A 26,407-nucleotide genomic window follows, 5' to 3' on the forward strand; every position below is an offset into this window, starting at 1 on the left:
GCGAAATACATAGGGAGCAGTGAACCAAATGTCCAACAGTCTCCCCCAGCACGAGTTAGGTGAGTTTCAAACTCGAGAACTGTCGCTCTAATACCACTTGTTGGAATCACGATTGTCATTAGACCAAAACCCACAAACATTAGTCTCCACTACAATCGTTAGAGTTAAGATCCACTAGTGGCAATTAGTCCATATTCCAAAACACACAAGAAGTGTTAAACCCAATGTCCAACAAAAATGAAGCCAACACATCCATAGATTAATAAAATAATTTTAATGTAGATATATTTCTCCTCGAGAGCATCGTTGTGGGTTACAACTAAGCAATGGGAGAGTTGAAATAATAATAAAGGGTAACACTATATATATGAAAAATTAAACAACAATCACAATATGCATTGTCGAGACTTATAATATACCTTCACTGTGCCAATGATAATTTCCCACACGCATAACACGAAGGTCCCAAAGAGTTAATTTATTAAAGAGGTTTATTAAGTCAAGAGCACATCTTAATGATTAATCGGTATGTGGAATTTATATAGTTATAAAGATTCTCAACTGTGGTCATAACTATGCACTTATATAACCTTTTTATATAAATCAAGATACAATGCCCAATTAAAAATAAGTTTAACCACTAAGATATGTTATATGGGTAAAAATAAAAAGAATTTTAACCATACCATGAGAACAGAACATTGACAGTCAATGGGTACATGAGATGTTGAAGCATACTGAAGGCGTTTATGATGAGAAAAGTTTCATGTCAAAAAAATGAGATTTCAAACTATTCTCTTGTGAAAGATGTTTTATCTGGACATCTCCTTAGGTTTCTTAATATAAGCGGAAAATTTTACATTAAAAACTCGCTAAATTGTAGTAGTTAGATAATAAAAAAATTACTTTTCTCATTTACATTTAGTATTAAGAGTAATTTCTTTATCGATCTTGATGGAGATGTGACATCTTCCCTCTCCACAAATGCAACCATCCACATTAGCCCCTCCTTGATCATAATTGCTTGCACAGCCCATTCTTAACCCTAATAATGGTAAGGAAGCTCTACCAGCCCAAGATGTTGAGCTTGCTATTTACCTAACTTACTCCATCTCTTTCCTAGATTGTCGTGATATCCACTTAAAATCAGAGAATCCAACACCCCTTAGTCGCCCAACTGGGGCGATGCCACCACCTTTGATCCGAATGGAAAATGGCATCAACCCATGGTACTCATCCACCCATATTATTCATCGACCCATGGAATTTACCCATGGTATTGTAACTTGCATCTGTCCGTGGTATTGTAAAATCCACCCATGGTATTCATTCACCCCAAGATCTAAAAAATTGAAATGGATCTTGGGGGGAGAGACCCTCAAGATATGAAAGATTGAAATGGATCTTGGGGTAGAGACCCCCAAGATCTGAAAGATTGAATTGCCATAAGAAAAAGAGGAGAATTCCCAATAAACAAAACCACAAAGAAACTTTTATTTAAAATAGTAATGGAAATAAACCAGCTAGGGCGATGGTAGCTTATCTCTGAGAAGAGATGTGGTGGCTACATGCCTTTGAACTGTAAAGGCTATATTGTGGCGGACAATCTGTCCTTGTACAAAATGTGACTTGTTACTTATAGTATTTTTCAGTTACAATACCACGGGTCAATTCCATGGGTGAATGAATACCATGGATGGATTTTACAATATCACAGACAGATGCCATTTACAATACCATGGGTAAATTCCATGGGTCGATGAATAATATGGGTGGATGAGTACCATGGGTTGATGCCATTTTCCATTTGGATCATTCCTCCCTCCTTAAGAAGCAATGGTCCCCATTGCGTAAAGTTCCCTCCTGCAAAGCCTTTGTTGAATATGAAGAGCCATTGAAGATAAGGGTTTTATGTAGTTAACTCAAAACCCTGATAAACGAAGATCCGAGGATAGAGATACCCTGTAATGATTGTGACCAACTGTGATTCTGACAGTGTGCGGCCTAGCAAATGGACTTCGATGACAAGGATTTTATGCGGTTGACCCATAACCATGATGTTGGTTGCTGATGAGGTAGCAGGTGCTGACATAGCCTGGGGTGGGAGGGCACGTCTCCAAATAACCCAAGCCGAATGCTGCCATGTTGAAACTGATGAATGTGAAGCAGGTGCCTACTAAAGTGGGGTGGGAGGGCACGTCTCCAATGGGAACCCACTCCGAATGCTACTCCAAAATTAAAATGGGCATAACTCAGTCAATATAACTCAGAATATTTATTATAATCTGTTTTTGGAAGCAGAATGACCATTTTGCATCTTCCCATGTGCTGGAAATCCTTATCTGGACACTCTAGAATCTCAGATTCGCGCTGCAATAGTTTTGCCGTCATAAACGTTCTAAAAAAATAGCTGATTTTAAATCAATGATATCTCCCACATCCGAACTCCAATTAGACCCATTTTTTTTTTGAAATTGGGTGATCTTTCAAGAGGAGCTCAGATCTACAATCCTTTTTCTGAAATTCTGCACCAAAAACTTCAAAAAATGATAGGAGAGTCGCCGTCCACCAGTTGTTGTCAGAAAAAAATTCTACAACATAGCTGATTTTAAATTAGCGATATCTCCCTCATCCGGACTCTAATTCGGCTGATTTGTTTTTTGAATTTTGGTATTCTTTCACAAGGAATCCAGATCTGGCATTTGATTTTGTAAATTTTGTACCAAATGTTTCAAATCTGACCTGCAAACTTGCCGCCCAAAAACATTCCTGCAAAAAAATGAACAAAAAAAAATTCTTCCCGCTTGGCCCAAGAAAATGCTCTATGGATGATGTAGCATATGCCTGAAGTTTGTTGAATATTGCTGCAAAATTTGAAACTGAAATATGCCTCAAACCTTCATTCCCATGGAATCATAACCTGCTCTGATACCATTGATCCGGATCTTGGGAGGAGGCCCCCAAGATCTAAAAGATTGAAATGGATCTTGGGGTAGAGACCCCCAAGATTTGAAAACTTGAATTGCCATAAGATAAATAGGAGAATGCCCAATAAACAAAACCACAAAGAAACTTTTATTTAAAATAGTAATGGAAATAAACCAGCTAGGGCGATGGTAGCTTATCTCTGAGAAGAGATGTGGTCGCTACATGCCTCTGAACTGTAAAGGCTACATTGTGGCGGACCATCTATCCTTGTACAAAATGTAACTTGTTACTTATAGTATTTTTCAGTTACAATACCACGGGTCAATTCCATGGGTGAATGAATACCATGGGTGGATTTTACAATACCACGGACAGATGCCATTTACAATACCATGGGTAAATTCCATGGGTGGATGAGTACCATGGGTTGATGCCATTTTCCATTCGAATTATCAGGTTACAGTTCAAAGGCATGTAGCCACCACATCTTTTCTCAGAGATAAGCTACCATCACCCTAGCTGGTTTATTTCCATGGGTGTTACACAGTAATTTGTCACTGCCTTCCTGTCAGTCACCCTGTTGTGTCAATCACTAAGCTTCATTCCTTCTGAACTAGCCCAGAAACCCATTTTTCTAAAGTTTTATGCATCAGCGCGTCTGTTTGAAAAATATCCGCGATTACTGGCGCTCCATAGTGTATTCAATGCGCTGACAGCTCGGAAGGACATCACTTTTCCACACTGGTCGCCAGCGCGCCTTTCCCATGTGCTTCCGCGCTGACATGACTGTCCCAGTTATGTAGACGCGGCGACATCGCGTCAGTTTCCTCATTATCCGCGCTGATCCAGTTTGGGCGAATTTGTTCAAACAACCAGCCTTCCAGATAACTCCAGGCTTGGTTGTTAGCTTTGTGAATGTCGACTCCCTTCTATGGCATGACTGTTCGACCCTTTGCAACCGTTTCCCTCAAGGATAAGCTCATCCTTCCACCCTTTTAGGAGACTCCTTCTCCTATATAAACTTCCACCATTACCATGAGCAGCTAGTTAGACTTAGCTTGGAATAGCTTGGATTGTACAGAGCTTGTAGTGCTCAGATTGCTGCTATAGGTTTGGTGTGCTAGGTGTGGAAGTGATTGATTGCTTAGGGAAGGTTGTTTTGTGCTATTTGTGTGAGAGAGAGAGTTGTTTGTCTTGGGAGAATCATCCTCAAAGGTGAATGCTTGAGATACATGCTGACTGGCCCCTCCTGAGAAGGTTACCGACGTCAGAACATTTGGTTGTACTCTTCTCTATTCTGATTAATAATAGATGACTGCTATTATTGTTCCATTCTCATTTGTACTTGCAATGGTTAAATGTGAATTACATCTTTTCTGACTGATGTATGGTTGCTTTTACTAGATTTCACGCTTGTGTTTGTTTCCTCTTCGTGTGTGCAGGTATCTATTCGCGGAGGTCGCAGAGGATTGTGACCAGCCGAAGCGGAGGAGCGAAGGCAACATCTCTTCGTCAAACGACAGCGCAGGAATCCAAGTAGGTGCTTTTTACCTCTTGTTTAATTGTAATTAGGAACATGCGTAGCAGCATTGTGTGATTGTTGCTAGACCCCTGCTGGGCTAGTAGGGATCGCCTCTATCCGTAGAGGGGATTTACCTCTCCAACAATTTGGCGACTCCGCTGGGGATCAGCCTTTTTGTCTCTTGAGTCCACTTTTGTGTTTGGCTGTGATTGATCTCTTTTCGAGTTTTTGGGATTGTCTCTTTTGCTTATGAACTTTCTGGGCGTTTCTGGGAAGCATCTTTATTGTTAAAAAGCTCTTGCCTTTGGTTTGGGAAGTTTTTAGTTTGGCCTTGCTTGTTTTTGCGCTCAGCGCGTTTTAATTCCAAACAGTCGCGCTGACATCGCGACCCTGTTTTTGGGTTTTCTTTCCATCGCGCCTGTACGTCTAACAGTCGCGCTGACCTCGTTTTCAGAGACAGCGCACTTTATTCGTGTCCTTCCGCGCTGGCATCGCGCCTCCGCTTCTTTGTGTTTCTTGTCATCGCGTCTGTGTGTTTTCTTTCCGCGCTGACCTCGTTTTTCTGAGACAGCGCGCTTTATTCCTATCTTTCCGCGCTGACGTCGCAAAGTTGCTACAGGTCTCCCCCTGTCAGCGCCGAGTTGCTGAAGGCTACCCGCGCTGATCCTGTAAAACTCATTTTTGACCAAATTGGCCTCCTGAACCTCTTGCTGTGACTTTCCCTTTTTCTCTCCACATGTCTGATGACTTGTTTTTCATTGTTTGAACTCTGAACTGCTTGATTGCGGAGCTTGTTTCTATAAGGTTTCGTTTTTGCTCAGTTTCAAGTTTGCAAATACCTTCCTTTTTTTGCTTTCGCTGCTTGGTTTGTGTTCCCATCATCGCTTTTGCAATTGCTGGATTGTGTTGTGTCTCTAGTTGACTGGTTGTGACTCTCGTCCTTCGGGTGTTTGCTTTTTTCTATTGATTTCGCACTCTAGCTCTAGGACATCTAGAGGCCGTGTGTGTGTCAAGCCTGCCGTAGGGAGCTTGTTTGCTTGTTCGACCAACGGAGTTCAGATCTGTTCATGCACTTGTTCAGTGATTGTTGGAGTGTTTTGGGTTGTGTTTCCAAGTGGTTTCTTTTCGCTTCCTCCTCGCTTGCGATCCTTGCTTGTCTTGCAGAGCTTAGATCACATAGCTCGTGCAGACCTTTGTTTTCCTTTGATTTGGAAGCTTTGGTTGAGTGTTTCGGGAACTTTGCGTGCTTTCATTAAGTAGTTTACTTGGTGTTCCGGTTCCTCCAAATTATTTTAGATGCTTTGTGTCACTGAAAGAAAATCAAACTAGTGGCTTCGCTTTTGAAAATTGAAAAGGAAAAGAACATTTCGTTGATTTGCATCTTCAAAGAAAAGTTTCCTTTCCTCGCTTTAGTTGCATTAAGTGGCTTGTTTGCTTGTACTTGTTTTGTTTGGTTAAAAATTCCTTGCCCTCTCGTAGCTAGAATTCATCGAACAAAACGAAATCCTTTGGCATATAGATTGCATCTAGGTAATTGTGAGCGAACATACGATAGAGCTTGAAACCGAAACTTAATCTCAAGATCAACTATAAAATGAACCAAATGAATCTAAAAACGCATTGGAACTAAACGCAAATATCTAGAGGTCTAGGTTAGAGACGTGTTCCGGCGTCTTTAAACATAGTCACTGTTGTTTCACATTAGGTTGGGTGATTCCTCCTTCTGTGACTCGATAGTGGTCTAACACGGACTGCGCTCCCACGTACCGTCGCGTATATAGGGAGACCCCACTAGGCTTTTATCCTTTATCCATAGGAAGCCGAGTCGGCCGCCCTACGATTCGCAATGCAGTGAACACAGCATTCACGAAGATTGACCACCCGTACCCTAAAAAGTATTCTGTGGTTTTGCGAAAAGTTTGGCACACCCTCTACCTAGAATTCCAGAGTAGTCACTTTTGATCCTTTTCGGACTCCCTAAACGAAAAGGTGCCTGTGAGCGTCTTGTCACTTCGTGCTCATTAAACATTCGAAGGAGACTGGAGTCATCTTTTCGTCCTTTTCTCGACTCCTGAAACATGAAAAGGTCAAGTTTGGTTCTTGTGTCTTAAAATTAATTTGGCCACAATAACATCACCTATTTTAGATCTTGTGTGCGATAGTTTTGAGTAGGGTTTTATCGTTAGTTTCCTTTAGGTTTTCTAAGGGGTCTGGTCATCCTGGCTGACCCATCAACTCCCGGTCTAAGTGATCAAGGTTCTCCGTCCTCTGTTGCTCCAGAGGTACCAGTTGTAAGCGGTACTCTTCCCATTGTTCCGAGTATCCGGCCTATCAACGTACGTGCCCCAGGCGACGAAGATTACATAGAGGATTGGAATCCCATCTGGGAGCCTGATTATACCCCCCGTACCCCTCGTACCCCTCTCGGTATGTCGTCTCCAATGTCTTCTTCCCACATGGATGAGACAGCTTCCAGCACCGGTGAGACACCCGTGGTCACAGACATCGAGACCCCGATCCCGGCTTCCTCTCCCCTCCCTCCACGATATCAATCACTGAGGGATAGGTATGCCGCTAGAACGACTTCTACAACTATATGGGATCCTAGTCTTGCTGCCTCCACTGGGCCTTTTGTTTCGCAGCCCCTTAGTACACCCCTTACGACAGGGCTTAACACGCCCGTCACCTCAGTTCCCACTCAACCTACTGTCTGTGTAGCACGTTCGACTCCGGTCGTCAGTGTTGTACCAGTTTCCTCGTCTGAAAACCCTCAAGCTGGTTCCTTTGTTGGTGGAATTCCAGGATCAGGACCATATGATGCTTATGGGGAACCCATAACGGACCCGGATTACGAAGGTCCCTTCTTTTTCTATGATGAAAACGGTGAGTTCCTTGAGAGCGTCTCAGGCCTCCCTCATCGCCCTTTCGAAGAAAACGAGGAACCCTTGAATATCACGTACGATTACGCTACTCATATGTTCAAAGGGAACCGGGATCCTCCCAGGCAGCCCATAGGACCTCCCAATCAAGGTCAGCCATTCTACGTGCAAACCCCCCAGGGGCAACCACTTTATGGCCCGCCTGACCCAGGACAATCTGGGGGCCCACAAGGTCAACCTTACCAGGAACAACCCATGGGCATTGGAGGTCCGCCATATCCATATCAAAATCAACCCACTGGACAACCAGAGCAACCTTCTTTTCAACAAGGCCAACTCGGTTTCCAGCAAGGGTACCCTCCTGGACAAACTGGCTCAGTTTACAACCCTCCAAATCAACCAGTAGTCCAGCAAGGGTATCCTCTTGGGCAGGGTGGACAACCCTATGTACAACAGGGCCAACCTACCGCCCAGTCTGGTCAATTCCCTGGGCAGGGTGGACAACCCTATGTTCAACAGGGCCAACCCACCCCTCAAATCACGAATCCTTCTGGGCAAGGGGGGCAACCTGCTCTACAGCAAGGCCAACCCTCTGCTCAACCCATACACCAAGGAGGGCAGCCTGCCATACAGCAAGCCCAGCCCTCTTCTCAATCTGCTTACGCTGGGGGACAAACGGGCCAACCGTCTATACAGCCAAATCAACCCGGTGTCCACCCTCATCGTCAAACTGGACAAGCTGGCCAACCTCGGCGTCAACCAGCTATCCAGCCAATTCGACCATCCGTTCCGCAAAGACAACCCTTGGTGGCACATGGACAACCTGGTGCCCAGCAAGGCTATCCTGCTGGCCAACCAGGTCCATCTCGAATCCGACCAAGTCAACCTTCGGGACATATGGTTCAACCCCAGCCGGTTCAAGGACATTACTCTGGGCCTCAAACTCAAACAGGTTATCAACCCGCATACCAAACGCAGCCTGCCTACCAGGCTCCGTATGGGACCCAGCAGTCATCTGGCTACCAGCCACCCCAGGGGCAAAATCAGTATGCTCCTTATCAAAATTATCAGCAACCACAGGTCACTCCTTATCAAAATTATCAATATGGTCAACCTGTCGGACAAGCTGCTAATACTTGGGGAGCTGGGGGGCAGACACAGGGACAGCCGTCCGCATATGGCCAAAATCCATACGGACAAAACTCCTACGGACAAACTCCCTATGCGCCAGGTCCTTTTGGACCAGGTCCATCAGGACAAAATTCCTACGCGTCGGGTCCTTTTGGGCCGGGCCCGTCCGGACAAAGTTCGTGGGGGCAACCCCAATCTGGGTGCAACCCTAATGTCGCCTCGAATCCATAGCCACAGATGTCCTTCAACCCGCAGCTACCATTTTTGGCAACATTGGAACTACCTGATGTGTCCAAGTTAACAAATGACCCTATTTTGCATAATCCATATTGGCCACCGGTTCCAACCAAAATACCAGGTGACTATCCAAAGTTCGACGGCAAAGCCGGAGAGGATCCTCAGGCCCATGTAATGACTTATCACCTTTGGTGCTCATCTAACTCATGGCTTGATGATTCTATCCGACTTCGCCTCTTCCAGAGGACCCTCACTGGTTCAGCTGCTAAATGGTACATCGAACTCAATCGCGGCATGTTTTCTGATTTTAACTCGTTGGCTATGGCCTTTTTAACTCATTTTCAGTTACCCATTCGGTACGAGACTGGGACCCATCTTCTCACGTCTCTAAAACAGGATACGGCAACGCACATCTCCGATCATATACATGAATGGAGAAGGCGCCGTCGCTTGATTAAATTTTGGATCCCTGATCAACTCCTGACCGACTGGTTTACCACGTCCTTTGTCCCTAAAATTGCTAAGGATATCGCAATGGGGGCGTGTGTAACTGAGGAGCAAGCAATCGCGCGAGCTCAATACCTGGATTTAGTGTATTCTCAGTCAGGTACTTTGTATGAGTATTTGCCAGATGCCCCGAGGCCCGGGCAACCCAAAGCTCCACCAAAGCCTTCTGTCGATGGAGTCATTGGGTCCGTAAACTCATCATCTAAGAAATCGGCCGCGAACCCTGGGAAGCAGAAACAAAATGCCTCTAACGAAAATGCTTCTCAGAGCCAATCTATTCCTGGGAATACCTCCGAGGTAAATGCCGTCCAGTCCACCGCGGCAGACAAATCCTCGAAAGGCAAAAAGAAAGGGAAGGCCAAAGATAAATCTGGACAGCCGAAGCAGAACCCTCCTAAACCTCCCTCCGAGGAAGGAGCCAAACGGAAGCCTAAGTATCCTTGTCTCATTTGCGAAGAGGATCACTACACCAAGGATTGCCCCAGGCGGTCCGAGGTTAGTCGGCTTTTGAAAGGTGCTCCAGGGTCCCCTGCCGTGCTTAAAGAGCCTTTCCCGTCCCAGCAGACGCATCAGGTGGCAGATCCTTCTCAATCCTCTTCCTCGTTCGGTTCTCAAGTGTTCATGGCTGGAACCATCCCCATCCATGTCACGACTCGAGCGAAAGATTATCCATCTTCAGCCGGGAAAGAGCCGGAGGTTCCCTCCAGCGCTCCTCCGTCCAGTTCTGGTCCCCTTCACATCGAAAGGCCCAGCACCGAGACGATCCCCCGACCCCCTCCCAAAGGTGTACTCAGGAAATCATCTTATAACCCCAATGCTCGTGCTGCACAGCATTATAGCATTGTCGAGGACTTAGCTCAGGCTCCGTCTGCTATGTCCGCATTAGAAGTCCTCCAGAGCTGCCCCTCCCAGAGGAAGTCCCTGCTATCAGCGATTGGTGGCATAGACCCGGCAGATTCGGATTTAATCTCTTTTGATCTCGAGGGTTTTACGCAGAGATTGCCTCACCAGGTGGCCTTCCTTATACAGGTTCTCATCAATGGCAAAACGATCCATCGTACGGTCATTGATGAAGGTGCCTCAACCTGCATCATGTCGGTTGCTTGTTGGAAGGCTATTGGTTCCCCTGCTCTGAGCCAGTCTCCTACCACCCTAGAGGCTTTCGATGGAAGAGAATCTCGTCCATATGGTATCCTCCCGCGATTGCCTATCTCTTTAGAAGGGAAAACGGTAGAGGTCGAGGTTGAAGTCGTTGACGCTAATCTCACTTACAACCTCCTCCTTGGACGAAGTTGGACATATGCCATGCATGCCGTGGCTTCCTCTTTGTTCCGTGTCGTTCGCTTTCCCCATCAAGGGAAAATCGTCACAGTGGACCAGCTGTCCTTTTTCGCTTCCTCTTCTGAAGGGAATGTGCCATTCGTAGAGCATACCTCCAAATCGCTAGTGAGTGTGGGTGCTGGATTATTTAAAGATCCCTCCCTGATGGGAGTCTTTCCCCTCCCACCTCCAAATCTCGCCTCCGTTAACATGATCTCAGTGCGTTCCGATCCATGGATTCTCCCTCCCTTGAATCAAGAAGACTCTTGGGGCGAGATGATGCCGTTTAGTCCCGCCGAGCTCAACTACATCGAGATAGTCGTTGCATCGGCTCCACCTCCCGAACCTGCTTTTCCAAGCAGCGTTCCCGATTCATATGACCACTTCCCTTGGATGAGAGGAGAGGCCACTTCGGATCCCCTGAAGGAATCATTTCCCTCCGACGAGGCTATCATTGAGACTATGTCTCCCGAGGAGCTCCCTTGGTCAGATTACCACCATCGCTCTTCGTTTCTCCCTCCTCATTCGGAAATGGCCACATGTCTCGAGCGGTTTGCTTCATGTGTCCCATCTATCCCTCTCCAAACGCCTGTTCAGTTGTATCAAGTGTCTTCGGAAGGAAACATGGGTAACATTACGCAAACTCTGGCTATCGACATCTCTGTCAAAACAGGGGTTGTCGAAAATATTCATATTGGAGTCACATGCACTCCTGAGGAAATTCAACTTTACACTGATTTATTTCGTGAATTCCGTGACGTTTTCGCATGGTCTTACGAGGAAATTCCCGGCATTGACCCCAGTATCGTGGAGCACGAAATCCCTACTTATCCCGGCGCTAAGCCTGTTCGTCAGCGCTTACGCCCAGTGCACCCTCGAAAGGCTGCAGCCATCAAGGCCGAAGTTGAAAAACTCCTTCGAGCTGGTTTCATCTATGCCATTCCTCTCACGGAATGGGTATCCAATATAGTCCCTGTGAATAAAAAACAGGGTACTATTCGGGTTTGTGTTGACTATCGCGACATCAATCGCGCCTGTCCAAAAGATAACTTTCCTACGCCTTTTATTGATCAGCTTATCGACGATTGCGCAGGAAGCGAAATCTATTCATTTATGGACGGCTTCTCTGGTTACAACCAGATCAACATAGCCCCCGCAGACCAGCACAAGACTGCTTTCATTTGTCCTTGGGGCACCTTCGCTTACAAGAAGCTACCTTGCGGTCTCAAAAATGCCGGTGCCACTTTCCAGCGTGCGATGTCGTATGCTTTTCATGATATCCGACACATCGTACAACCTTACCTGGATGACCTACCCGCTCATTCAGCTAAATGTCAAGACCATCCATCTCATTTATGCGAAATCTTTCTCCGCTGTCGACACTACCGTATTCGACTCAATCCGCATAAGTGTGTCTTCTGCGTAGAATCTGGCCGACTGCTCGGGTTTATCGTCTCCCGGGAAGGTATCCGTCTGGATCCCCTTAAGGTCGAGGCCATTTTGAATCTTCCTCCCCCTGCCTCTCTACAGCAGTTACAGAGCCTGCAGGGGAAAGCCAATTTTCTCAGACGATTCATCCCAAATTATGCCGAGGTGGCTAAGGGTTTCACGCGATTATTGAAGTGAGACACGCCCTTTCGCTGGGACGCTATCGCTCAACAATCTTTTGAGCGTCTTAAAGACCTTCTGGTCTCAGCTCCGCTCCTAAGACCTCCAAATTACCACCGTGACTACACCCTTTATTTGGCCGCCGCCGATACCACCATCGGCATGGTTTTAGTGCAAGACGACGATGATGGCACCGAGCATGTTGTATATTATCTTAGCCGCAACCTTCTGGATACGGAAACTCGCTATGCATACGTCGAGAAGTTGGCATTGGCAGTTGTCTGTGCCGTCCAACGTTTCCGTCATTACATCCTGTTGCGCACGATGACCGTGATCTCTGATTGCAACCCCATGACCTATATTTTGTCACGTCAGTTGCTGGGGGGCAAATACTCAAAGTGGATCGTAATCCTCCAAGAGTTCGACTTGGAATTCACTGCAGCCAAGTCTAAGAAATCGCTGGTCTTCGCCGAACTACTCTGCTCCTTACCATCTCAGTCTACACCATCTCGTTCAGAGGAACATATTCCGGATGAAACGCTATTTCTCATCAGCACTCTCGACCCATGGTACGGGGACATTATCGTATATTTACAAACGTCTTCGTTTCGTCCCAACACATCGAAAGATGCTCGACGACAAATTCGTCACCAAGCTCAACCATACCGCATTTTGGGCGATACCCTGTACCGCCGCGGCGTCGATTCTGTTCTTCGCCGATGCTTAACCCTTGAGGAGGCTGAGCGAGTCTTGAATGACTGCCACTCCGGCGCTTGTGGCGGCCATATGTCTGGATATGCTACCGCTCAGAAGATCCTCCGCGCTGGTTATTTCTGGCCTTCTATTTTCAAGGATTGCATCCTTGCTGTACGTGCATGTCACGAATGCCAGGTTTACCACCGGAAGATGCGTGCACCTGTTGCACCACTGCACCCTGTCGTAACCGTAGGTCCATTTGCAAAATGGGGCATCAATTATACGTCCTGTAACCCTCGTTCGGCCGGGGGGCATGGGTACATTATCGTTGCTGTGGACTATTTCACCAAGTGGGCCGAAGCGATGCCTACATTAAAAGAAGACGGTTACACCGCGGCGCAGTTTTTATTCAATCATGTTATCACTCGTTTCGGAGTCCCTCAGGCTATTGTTACAGATCATGGAAAGCATTTCCGAAATCATATGATGACAGAGCTAACGTCCCAGCTAGGCTTGCGCCAAGATAGTTCGTCACCGTACTATCCACAATCTAACGGCCAAGTTGAAGCCGTGAACAAAGTCTTGATCACTATGCTTCAGCGCACTGTCAATACGCACAAGTCTAACTGGCACCTTATGCTTTTCCCAGCCTTGTGGGCCTACCGGACTTCTGTGAAGGATGCCACCGGTTTCACCCCTTTCCAGTTGGTTTATGGACTGGAGGCTACCCTTCCCGTCGAATGCGAGATTCCTTCATTAAAATTAGCTGTCGAGTTACTCCCCAACACCACTCCGGTGGAGGAACGGCTTCTTTACCTAGAACGGTTAGACGAGACTCGTCGTTTGGCTTCTCTGGCTATCGAAGCGCAGAAGAAGAGAGTCAAGGCTCACTTCGACCAGAATATCCATCCGTGTTCCTTTGTTGAGGGAGATTTAGTACTGCTCTACGATCAAGCTAAGGATAAGCTGGGGGCAGGGAAACTCGAATCTATGTGGTTAGGTCCCTACATCGTGAAAAGAGTTTTACAAAAGGGCACGTATGAGTTGATTGATTATGAAGGAAATCCTCTTGACAAGCCCCGCAACGGGCTGTATCTGAAGAAATATTATGCATAACTTCGCGCACTCACTTTGTATATACGTGTGTTTTGTGTGTTGTGCATGTTTTCATTTTGCCTTGGTGTGCAAGCGTGTTTTCCTCTTATTGTGTTTTCTTCTTCTTGTGCAGATGTCTAGTGCACCTTATGTTGGTTTCGCTGATGGCGCCTGCCGTAGTACTTGTAATTTGTCATCTGCGGCATGGGTGATCTACGATCCTCACGGAGAATTGTTAGACCTTCAGGGGGTCTGCCTAGGTCGTACCACTAACAACGTTGCCGAATACAGCGCTGTAATTGAATTACTTGCCGAAGCGGTTGACCTTGGCATCCGCGAACTAGTGGTGAACCTGGACTCCCAGCTAGTTTTCCATCAACTCAACGGGCGATATTCCGTCAGAGACCAGCGCATATTAAGGTTGTACCTACGTGTAAGATTGTTGGAACGGAACTTTGATTACAATACTTATCAACACATTCCGAGACGATTAAATACGTTGACCGACGCATTGGCCAATCATGTGTTAGATAGACATTTGCGTAACAGATAAACATCATGCAAGAAGACATAGAAAGCATAATAAAGTTAAGCATATGTAAATAAATCATTTCAAGCATAGTTTGCATATAGGTGCTTTTAAGCTTGCATCAAAAAATATAAAATCCATGGGTCATGTGTCGTGCAAATTCATACATAGGATCACAATTGTATTGAATAAATGCATAACATAAACAAAACATCATCACATGTAACAATGATCCATCCAAAAACCGGTATGTATATATATATATATCGTGTGGCGCACTAAGGCGCTCAAAAATAAGTGTATATGTCCAAAAATCAGTATGTCTGAGTCATGAGTCTCAAAATAACAGTGGAAATAAAGCCTAGGCGACTATTCGGCTGGATGATGCCCTCTATAGTACACAGCTGCTCGTGCCACCCGCCTCAGAAGGCGGTGCACCCTGGGTTGCACCCCCACTGTATGGATCTGATGCTCTATGGGGACCTCCTCGACCCCCTGGTAGTCAGGCACCCCCTCCAGCAACCCCTCAAGGTTGCGAGCCACAGCCTCTGACGTATCAACCCCTGGAGGGGCTAAGGCCAGGACCCCACCTCCCTGTCCTTCTCTCCGTGCCGTGGCAGCCAGGCCAACCGGTCTAGTAGGCCCCACATCTGCATACCATGACATTTGTTAAGACATGTACATAAAAAAAAATCCAAAAAACATTTAAAAAATTCAAAAGTCAAAGTGTTATACCTGCATCATCCCACTGTTCACCTGGGGGCAGTACCAGATCAGGGTCATTGCGGAAATCCATGCCCGCATATGGCCAGTCCTCCACAAAGATCTCCTGTTGATCCAGCCAGTCTCGGAAAAATGCTCCCCAGCTATGTGGCCGGCCGCCACCTCCGCGTGGCATGATTCGAGCCCATCGTGAGGCCCTCGTCTCCCGAGGATCCCTGGGAGCATCCACGGCCATCGTCTGCAGCCGCATGGCTGGCACTCGCTCTAGAATGAGCGGGACTAAGATGGACCCGTAGCCGAACTGTTTCGTCTCCCCGCGACGACAGTTTCTCAGCTGCCTCTTCATGTTATTGGTCACTGCTGTGCACCAATCAAACACTGTAGGCTCAAGGCAATCGAGAGCTAACAAGAGATGAGTCTTTGAGGCCTCGTGGTTGGCCATACTACCCGTTGCCCGGGTCACCATGAACAGAATGGTGCGAAGCACTATGTTTCCCACTGTGGGGATGGCTACTTTCCCACTTCGCGCTTTCTCAGCCTCCGGACATACCCGAGCCATCAGATCATCTAGCGTGCCGCCGCTAGGTCGCTGCCCCTCTATGATGGGCCTCGCACCTCGGCGTGACAGCCCGGTCAAAAAGAAGATATCCATGTGGTCAAATTCGATATCCTGGCCCCGGATAGTGAATTTCATATCCACCGGGTTCCATGCCCTGATCAGTAGCTCGAGAAGATCATGCTGAGCTCTTAGGCGAGGTGTGAGGAAAAATTTCATAAAACCGCAAGCCCGCATGGCATTGCAGCAATCCACATTTGCCCAAGCAGCAATATCTTCGACATCGTGCACTCTTTCCTGCCATTGGAAAGCCATTACGTCCTGCAGAAACCATGAAAAGAAATTAGAAGTGCTGGAATTGGATTTTTTACGTTCAAATTAAAATAAAATAATTTTTCCGCGCCAGCGCGGCTGTTTTAAAAACAGACGCGCTGGCCATGACAGCCCTTTGTTAATTTTCGAGGTCAGCGCGGAAGAACACGGGTTTTCCACGCTGACCCGAAGTTGGCCACGTTTTGTCCTAATTCGGCCAGCGCGGACCCGCGTGGGATATCCGCGCTGACCGAGAGCGCATCCATGCACCAAGAATTCGCCCGATTGGGCAGATTCGACCGCTAAAATTCTACCAAAAACAACCAAAATGCAGGGCAAAGGAGCGAGAACCTACCTGGAGGAAGCGGTTCGAGAAATGGTGTCCGTACGGGCTGGAAATCACTCCGTCAACTTTCTGGCTTCTCCACGTCCTTCACATCCAGAAATGGTAAAATGGTAAAAATGAGTTTTCACCCTCTTCTATTTATAGCAAAAACTCATAAAATTGTCATATTTTTGGGTTTTTGCCATCTTTTGCCATAAATTTAGCCCTAGTTTTGTCAAATACATGTTTTAATATGTTTTTTACTCATATCGAATGGATTTATGCGGGTAGTGCTCTTGTGCAGGTTAGTATAAACGGTGGAAATCATCATGGTTCTGAAATCGCTTGGTCCCAAATATGTCGTCTTTAAGCTCTTTTCCGACATTAAACAAGAGAAGATAGCCGAGTCTCCTTTCAGCTCGTTAAAAGGAACGAGAGGCGGTCATTTTAAGCTCTTTTTCGGACCGTGTAACTTAAAAAGATTGCCGGGTGTTTGTCGTTTCGCACTCGTTATAGGCCCTAAAACGACGTGTTTTCGACCGCTTTTTTACTTTTTCGGGTCAAAAGCACTATTTACGAAAAGTACTCCTCGATCGTAATGGTCGGGCGGTTCTTTCGAGCATTGTTTTATACTTTTTCGGGCTCGAGAGACACAACTGTACGAAAAAGGACCCCCCTGGAGTCTTCTTTTCTGCTGTCTTTTCAGGCTCTCTAAACAAGAAAAGACGCCGAGTTTTTCCTTTGTCAGGCTCGTTAAACACTTGATGACATCGGGTATTGTCGAGATGACACTCTTCAAGCATATGCTATCCCCGTCAAGCTTGTCATCCAAAAATAACCGGGGTACCTGCCAGAAATGGTGGGGAAAATGGAACTGTAATCGTAGTCGTGTCGGCAGTATGTCGCTCTTGAACATGGCACTCTTTTGCTTCGTGTCTGGGTGGGACCATCTCGTCTTGTTTTTCACTGGCCTCCGTGGGTTTGGGTTCTCCTATTCGACCTCTCATCTGCCCATTGCCATCATCACTAAACCCTTTGCTCATTTGATGTCAAATACTGCCAAACCCGCCATAGTGTCGCCGATATGTTCAAGAGAAGTTGACCTCTATGATAATACAGCCTCATCTGCTATCTCACACAAATCATTTTTCCTCTGTCTCGCGTCGATGATGTGGGAAACATTATGGCCCACCTTCGATCAAGGTCCCTTCCTGTCGACTTCAGCTCATTATCCGGGAAGGTGACTTAGAGACTCCCTTCAGGTGCCTTAGAGCCTGCATGCCTCAATGGCAGGTTCTTCGTGTTCGACGAGAGGTTTTCATTATTGGCCTCCGATCGAATGATTCCGTGGATGTTCGACAACAGCTCATTGATTCACATGCCGCGGATTGTACCTATAGTACCTTGAGGGCCATTGTCATTATTGGTGGTACCTCTCGCGTCTGTTAACAGTTTTCATCATTGACTGGTAATCAGACGATGTTCATGCATGTTCGACTTCAACTCATATATTCACATGCTTGAACTTGTACTTTGTTCGGATCGGGACGGAGCGCAAGACCCTGGATCCCTGTCTGTTGTGGGCCAGGTTGCGATTTTGTGGATGATCATTACATGACTCATTGATGGATGGCTGCGCCCATACCTGAGTCTTCATGGATGGCTGCGACCATACCTTATCATTATTATGGTCTCTTTAGCTGGGTGGCTGCGTCCATTCCACAGACCTTTTCGCATGTCTTTGTGGATGGCTGCGCCCATGCCTAGACTGCATGTACTTGATTATCAGAGATATTTCGGTCCTTCCTGGTGGTGTTCCAGTTCGGCGTGTGTTGTAAAGCATTTCACCCCTCCCACTCTCTCGGTCTTCATGCTTTAGGGGGCATCTGTTACACAGTAATTTGTCACTGCCTTCCTGTCAGTCACCCTGCTGTGTCAATCACTAAGCTTCATGCCTTCTGAACTAGCCCAGAAACCCATTTTTCTAAAGTTTTATGCATCAGCGCGTCTGTTTGAAAAATATCTGCGATTACTGGCGCTCCATAGTGTATTCAATGCGCTGACAGCTCGGAAGGACATCACTTTTCCGCGCTGGTCGCCAGCGCGCCTTTCCCATGTGCTTCCGCGCTGACATGACTGTCCCAGTTATGTAGACGCGGCGACATCGCGTCAGTTTCCTCATTATCCGCGCTGATCCAGTTTGGGCGAATTTGTTCAAACAACCAGCCTTCCAGATAACTCCAGGCTTGGTTGTTAGCTTTGTGAATGTCGACTCCCTTCTATGGCATGACTGTTCGACCCTTTGCAACCGTTTCCCTCAAGGATAAGCTCATCCTTCCACCCTTTTAGGAGACTCCTTCTCCTATATAAACTTCCACCATTACCATGAGCAGCTAGTTAGACTTAGCTTGGAATAGCTTGGATTGTACAGAGCTTGTAGTGCTCAGATTGCTGCTATAGGTTTGGTGTGCTAGGTGTGGAAGTGATTGATTGCTTAGGGAAGGTTGTTTTGTGCTATTTGTGTGAGAGAGAGAGTTGTTTGTCTTGGGAGAATCATCCTCAAAGGTGAATGCTTGAGATACATGCTGACTGGCCCCTCCTGAGAAGGTTACCGACGTCAGAACATTTGGTTGTACTCTTCTCTATTCTGATTAATAATAGATGACTGCTATTATTGTTCCATTCTCATTTGTACTTGCAATGGTTAAATGTGAATTACATCTTTTCTGACTGATGTATGGTTGCTTTTACTAGATTTCACGCTTGTGTTTGTTTCCTCTTCGTGTGTGCAGGTATCTATTCGCGGAGGTCGCGGAGGATTGTGACCAGCCAAAGCGGAGGAGCGAAGGCAACATCTCTTCGTCAAACGACAGCGCAGGAATCCAAGTAGGTGCTTTTTACCTCTTGTTTAATTGTAATTAGGAACATGCGTAGCAGCATTGTGTGATTGTTGCTAGACCCCTGCTGGGCTAGTAGGGATCGCCTCTATCCGTAGAGGGGATTTACCTCTCCAACAATGGATGAATGAATACCATGGGTGGATTTTACAATACCACGGACAGATGCCATTTACAATACCATTGGTAAATTCCATGGGTCAATGAATAATATGGGTGGATGAGTACCATGGGTTGATGTCATTTTCCATTCGGATCAACCTTTGGCACTGATACCATGAACATAATACATATACATAACATGAAAAAATAGTAAAGAATTATGCCAAAACATATGTAAAATGTGCATAAAACAAGTTCCAAACACTAATCTATGAAAATTGGCCAACTAGCTACAAGACTTAGACGTACCACCCAGCCATAGATCATGTTCCTCTCTCAACAATTGGTCACCTCTGCGTTGGGGCCACAACTCCACTTTGGCAATGACTTCTCAGGCTACGTACCTATTCAGTACCCAATACAATAGGACTAAGGTGCCAAACCCAGACAACCTCCAACCAAGAGGCCCACATCCCCCATCAGCGCCACACCTAGGTAGTGCACCCGCTTCTCTACACTCGTAGTCCCTCAAGTTGTGCCACTACCTTTAGGGTAACTAACTCAGCCAACCAGGGATGTCCAAAGCTTTGTGGCTCCAGGAGTTCCTACTACCCTAGGGGGTCTCTAAGTACCCTCCAAGCCCTCACATAAGGATACTTATTCCTATCGATCTGTATCCAACTAAATAGGGGAGCCACCTTTTTATAGGCATGGTACCCTATAACAACCTCAGGTTAAGTTTCCACGTAAATAAAATAAGACCAAGGTCACGACTCACAAGACACATATTTCCAGCTAAATGGTGGGGAAACCATCACATTGGGGTTCACTTTCGGTTTATTTATCGCTAAGGAAATTGGCAAAGGAAAAGAGAAAATAATTGGCATTTATTTATGAGGAATAAAGGAAAATAGGAGAAAAAGAAGATGAAGAGACACGTTAGGATATTCCGACACATAGGAAATAGTTAAGTACAACTTGGTCTAGTATAGAGTTAGGTATAGAGTTAGGTAAAGTGTGTTTCTTTACCATTGTACATTTTGTAACTTACAATCCGACGGTCACGATATGTAGTGATCCGACGGTTCATTCTCTCCTCGGTATTACCGACACTTGATCCGTGGCTTGACACCCGATTGGTCCATGATTTCTATTTAAAGCGCATGGAGGGTCATTTGTAGGGTAATCCGTGCATGATAGAAGCATATGTAAATTTTCATTCTTTTATTAATAAATTGCCTGAAGTGGCCGCGTTGGCTCGGGCCGTGGACTGTTTCCCTCTTTGAGGGTTTTAACCACATCAAAAATGCTGGTGTATTGATCTGCGATCTGGTTGTGAGCGGTGTCCTTTGGCGTTCTGTCTGAGGAACTTACCCTGTAAATTCCTACATGGTATCAGAGCTATTTGAGGGCCACGTCCGTTGGTGATCCAAATCTGAAGCCAGTAGAACTGCATCCGACTGCCGTTTCCTAAATCTACTATTTCTGACTGCTTTCGGGCCGAGAGGACTGCTCTGTTGTGTTGGGAGCATCTGTTCCAGTGAGGAACCCCTTTCGTTTCACTTGAAAAGGTTTCCGGTAGCCTTAGCTGCGTCATTTTTAAGATCTGGAAGTATACAGTGTTTATTTGCAGTTTACAGTTATTTTCTCTTTGTTTATTTCGGTTTCGGTTTATTTAGCCTTTTTTTATTGCCGGATCTATACCTTTCATTTCTGCGTATGCTCTTTGCCATGCGACTCTGTGCGATCTGGGTAAATCAGAAACAGAAAGGAAGGATTTTTCTCATGCGTATGCTCTTTTCCCTGCGCCTTAGTGTGATCTCGGAAAATCAGAAACATTGAGAAAAATATTTAGTTTCCGACTAAAGGTAACTTTGAGCCGCAAGGTTCATTTTTGAAAATATTTAATTTTTCGGCTAAAGCTAACTTCGAGCCGTAAGGTTCGTTTTCTTTGCATGTCCGTGTTGGGTTTTGTGTTTTTTGTTTTGTACGGAAAAAGAGTTTTCTCAAAGCAAACACGCAACCCAAAGCCCCCCCCCCCCCCCCTCTCCCTCTCTCTCTCTTTCTCTCTCTCTCAAATTTTTTGTATAGCTCAATTGGTTCAAAGCTATTTTAAGAGAATAGAGGTCTTGGGTTCAAGTCTCCATTTTGTGGGGGCGGACTTTTTCATTCCCGCACTTCGTCGGCAACTTCATCAACTTTTTTTCAAAAAGCCATAACTTCTTCATCCGGAAGTCGTTTTCAGAGCCGTTTTTTTTAAACCAGCGTAATTTTTCGAGATCTATCCATTGGAACACTTATTTTCAGCATCTTTAGCTTCAGTTTTCGTTAAAATGGAAAGTCAATACCAAGTTACCCTTGACAGCACCAACTACTTCCAATGGTTGTCCTACATTGAGGATTTACTTAGAAGTAAAGGTCTCTACAAAATAGCCTCAGGCCAAGAAAGGAAACCGAAGGATGAAGATAAAGCTGCTAAATGGGAAAATAGGCAAGATCAAGCACGTGGATTGATAGGGATGTCTATTTATCCATATCTTAGATTCCATATTGCAGAACTTGATACTCCTGATGAAGCAATAAAACAAATCAATAAAGTTTTTGAGATTAAAAATGAACTTAGAGCCCATCAACTTGAAAATGAGTTGCTTACATTGGACCCTAATAATTTTTCTTGCATTGAATATTTCTTGTCCAAATTCAAGACCCTTAGATATCTCTTAGAAGGTGTTAAAGTTAAGAAAGAAGATAGTAACCTTATCTATTCCATTCTTACAAAGTTGGGACCAGCCTACTCTGTGTTTGTTTCCACCTTCCATTCTACAAGAGAAGCCTTCATTTCTCAAGGAACAGATTACAAGTCCCCTTCCTTTGACTCTTTTTGTGATTCTTTAATAAGAGAACAAGAAAAACTCTTACACCTTGGTCTTCTTAATCTTGGAAACTCTTCCAAGAAAGCGTTAGCCGCCCAGCAACAACCAAATTCAAAGAATCCTAAGAAGTCATATCCTAAAAAGAATGGTCATAAACCAAACAAGGGTCCTAAGCAATCTCAGCCTCAAAATGAAAAATCATTTCAACAAAATGATAAGACAAATAAAAACAAATGGAAGAAGACTGATAGACATTGCAACTTTTGTAATCGAGATGGCCACTTAGAATCCAAATGCTTTAAGAAGATGGAAGCCTTGGAAGCAGCGATGAAGAAACATTACATCCATGTGGAGCATTCTTCAACTTCAACTTCATCTTCAGGAATGGCACTTTCTGCTTGTGGTTGTCAATCATCTCGGTCTGGTTATGCATTAAATGTATCTTCTTCTTCTCATTCTCATGAGTGGCTCATTGATTCTGGAGCTTCTTATCACATGGCCAAAAACAAAGCCATGTTTTCTTCTTTAAATGATTGTAACACCAAAAATATATATGTTGGTGATGATAGATCTCTTAGTGTTGTAGGGATTGGAACTGTTCATCTAGACAATGGTCAGTTTAATGATGTATTATGTGTTCCAACCTTATCCTGCAACCTTCTATCTGTATATCAGATAACTCATTCAAGTGAAGGTAAAATCGTTGAATTTTCACCTCATGATGTTGTAATCAAGGACCTAAGAGATCCTAAAAAGATTTTAGCTACTGGTATTGCTGATGATTCTACAAGGTTGTATAAGTTTCACAACTTTGGGTCATCAAATCTTCCCTCAGTATTTGTTGCTCATAACGATGAAGTGAGCAAACTTTGGCATGAGCGATTTGGTCACTTAAACTATCGCTCCCTTCAGCGTCTATGTAAAGAAAATATGGTGACAGGTCTTCCTATGGTATCTTGCAGAGATGGTGTTTGTTCCGGATGTGTACTCGAAAAACATCATCGGGACAGTTTTGAAAAACGTGCCTCTTGGCACGCCTCAGCCCCTTTACAGCTTGTGCATAGTGATTTATGTGGTCCACTTCCAGTTGTGTCATTCTCTGGCTGCAAGTATTTCTTAACTTTCATTGATGATTTCTCCAGACGCACTTGGGTATAATTCTTAAAACTCAAGAGTGAAGTATTTAACACATTTTTGGCCTTCAAAGCCTTTGTTGAAAAACAATCTAGACATCAAATTCTTAAGCTAAGATCTGATAATGGCGAAGAATATGTTAAAAACACATTCATCAACTATTGCACTGAGAATGGAATTCAAATGCAACATACTGTTCCATATACTCCACAACAAAATGGTGTAGCTGAAAGGAAGAATCGCACCTTAAAGGAAATGGCTAATTGTATGCTACAATCTAAAGGACTTGGTCTTAGTTTTTGGGCAGAAGCAATTAACTGTGCAAATTACATAATAAATCGCACTCCTACTAAGGCTTTAAAGAATATCACTCCAGAAGAAGCATGGAGCTCAATCAAACCAGATGTAAGTCACTTTCGTGTTTTTGGAAGTGAAGCGTGGGCCCATATTCCAGATGAAAAGCATAAAGCTTTAGAACCTAAGAGTGAAAAATGTACTTTTGTTGGATATTCTGAAGATGTCAAAGGCTATAGACTTATTCCATTTAAGTCCAAAAAAAGTTATCATTAGAAGAGATGTAAAATTTGATGAAAATATATCGGCCTGTGAGCCTAGTCCGGTGGATGTGCCACCTCTTCCTATCTCTTCTACTTTTGAAAACATTTCTTCTTCAGATGATGAAAGTGAGGATGACAATCCTCCCCCACCATCTCAGGATCCTCCTTCAGCTCCTCAGCTTCCAAAATGGGTTCGTGCTACTCGAGATACAGCAGGTGATCTTGCCGGTGATCCTACAGATCAGCGATGCACACGTTCTCAGTTTGACAGAGCCTCTTCTTTACTGGCTCAAGCTCTAGTAAATTATGATCCTGACACCTTTGCAGAAGCTTCAGGCCATCCAGATTGGGAAGCAGCTATGAATGAAGAATATCATTCATTATTGGCAAATGATACATGGGATCTTGTTCCTCTACCAAAGGGACGAAAACTTGTTAGATGCAAATGGGTTTACCAAACCAAGTATGGACCAGATGGGAAAGTTGATAAACATAAAGCTCGTCTTGTTGCTAAAGGTTTTTCACAGGTTGAAGGCATTGACTACACTGAAACCTTCTCCCCTGTTGCCAAAATGAACTCTATCCGTCTTGTTCTTTCCCTTGCTGCCTCGTTCAAATGGGAAGTCCATCAGATGGATGTTAAATCTGCCTTCTTGCATGGGGACTTGCATGAAGAAATCTACATGTAACAACCCATTGGCTTCATAAAAACAGACTCCAGCCTTGTATGTCGGCTTAATAAATCCCTTTATGGTCTCAAGCAAGCTCCTCGAGCTTGGTATGCCAAAATGGATAGCTTTCTTTTAGAATCTGGCTTTTCTAGGTGTCATTCTGACAATACTGTCTACACCAAGCAAGTGGGCAAGTCTCTTATCATTCTTGTTCTTTATGTTGATGATCTTATCCTTACCGGTAGTGATCCCAACCTTATAAACCATGTGAAGTCTAGCCTTAAAAGGAAGTTTGAAATGACAGACTTAGGACACTTACATTATTTTCTTGGTCTTCAAGTCTTCCAATCCAAGGAAGGTATTTCCCTTTCTCAATCCAAGTATGCCTATGATATTCTACGCCACTTTCACATGGAAGACTGTAAGCCAACCCCTTCTCCCTTTTAGTCTGGAGTCAAACTTTCAGTCACTTGTACTTCCCCTGAAGTTGATGCTACCTTATACCGTCAACTTGTAGGAAAACTTTTGTATCTAATCCATACTCGTCCTGACCTTTCCTTTGTTGTTGGCCTTGTTGCTCGGTCTATGCAAAACCCACGTGAAATTCATTGGAAAGCAGCTAAAAGAATACTTCGTTATGTTCGAGGTACAGTTCAATTTGGGATTCATTACAGTGCCGAAGCAGCTCCTCTATTGGTTGGTTTCACTGATTCTGATTGGGCTGGTGACCCTGATGATCGGAAGTCTACTGCCGGTTATGTGTTCACTCTTGGTTCAGGACCTATTACATGGGCTTGTAAGAAACAAGCTGCCATTTCTCTTTCATCAGCAGAAGCAGAGTATCGTGGTGCCGTAGAAGCTAGTAAGGAAGCCTTGTGGCTTCATCAGATCCTATCAGAGTTTGGCTTTCAGCAGCAGCATCCAACTACACTTTGGTGTGATAATCAAAGTGCCATTCAGCTATGCAAAGATCCAGTCCAACATCAGCGCAGCAAACACATTGAACTGCACATGCACTTCATCAGAAAGCTCATTCATGACCATGTTCTTGAAGTGCAATATTGTTCAACAGATGATCAAGTTGCAGACATCTTTACAAAGGCTCTCACAGAGGCGAAGTTCACTAAACTTCGATTTCTGGTTGGAGTTCAGGAAGTTGTCACTAAGGGGGGATAGGCTCTAGTGCTTCCTTCCTTCTCCTATTGTGTCATATTTGTAAATCCTTCAATCCTATCCCAAGTTGTTCTTAAGGGGGGATGTTAGGATATTCCGACACATAGGAAATAGTTAAGTACAACTTGGTCTAGTATAGAGTTAGGTATAGAGTTAGGTAAAGTGTGTTTCTTTACCGTTGTACATTTTGTAACTTACAATCCGACGGTCACGATATGTAGTGATCCGACGGTTCATTCTCTCCTCGGTATTACCGACACTTGATCCGTGGCTTGACACCCGATTGGTCCATGATTTCTATTTAAAGCGCATGGAGGGTCATTTGTAGGGTAATCCGTGCATGAGAGAAGCATATGTAAATTTTCATTCTTTTATTAATAAATTGCCTGAAGTGGCCGCGTTGGCTCAGGCCGTGGACTGTTTCCCTCTTTGAGGGTTTTAACCACGTCAAAAATACTAGTGTATTGATCTGCGATCTGGTTGTGAGCGGTGTCCTTTGGTGTTCTGTCTGAGGAACTTACCCTGTAAATTCCTACAAAATTTGCATGAAAGGGACATTAGAGGAAAAATGAAGGAAAATGAAGAAAAATGAGACATAAATGATAAAAAGGCACCTGAGAATCAGTTGATAG

Source organism: Pinus tabuliformis, chromosome 7 (genome assembly GCF_031772625.1).
Source record: "Pinus tabuliformis cultivar Carrire ecotype Pingquan chromosome 7, CPIR1, whole genome shotgun sequence".
Classification (NCBI taxonomy): Eukaryota; Viridiplantae; Streptophyta; class Pinopsida; order Pinales; family Pinaceae; genus Pinus; species Pinus tabuliformis.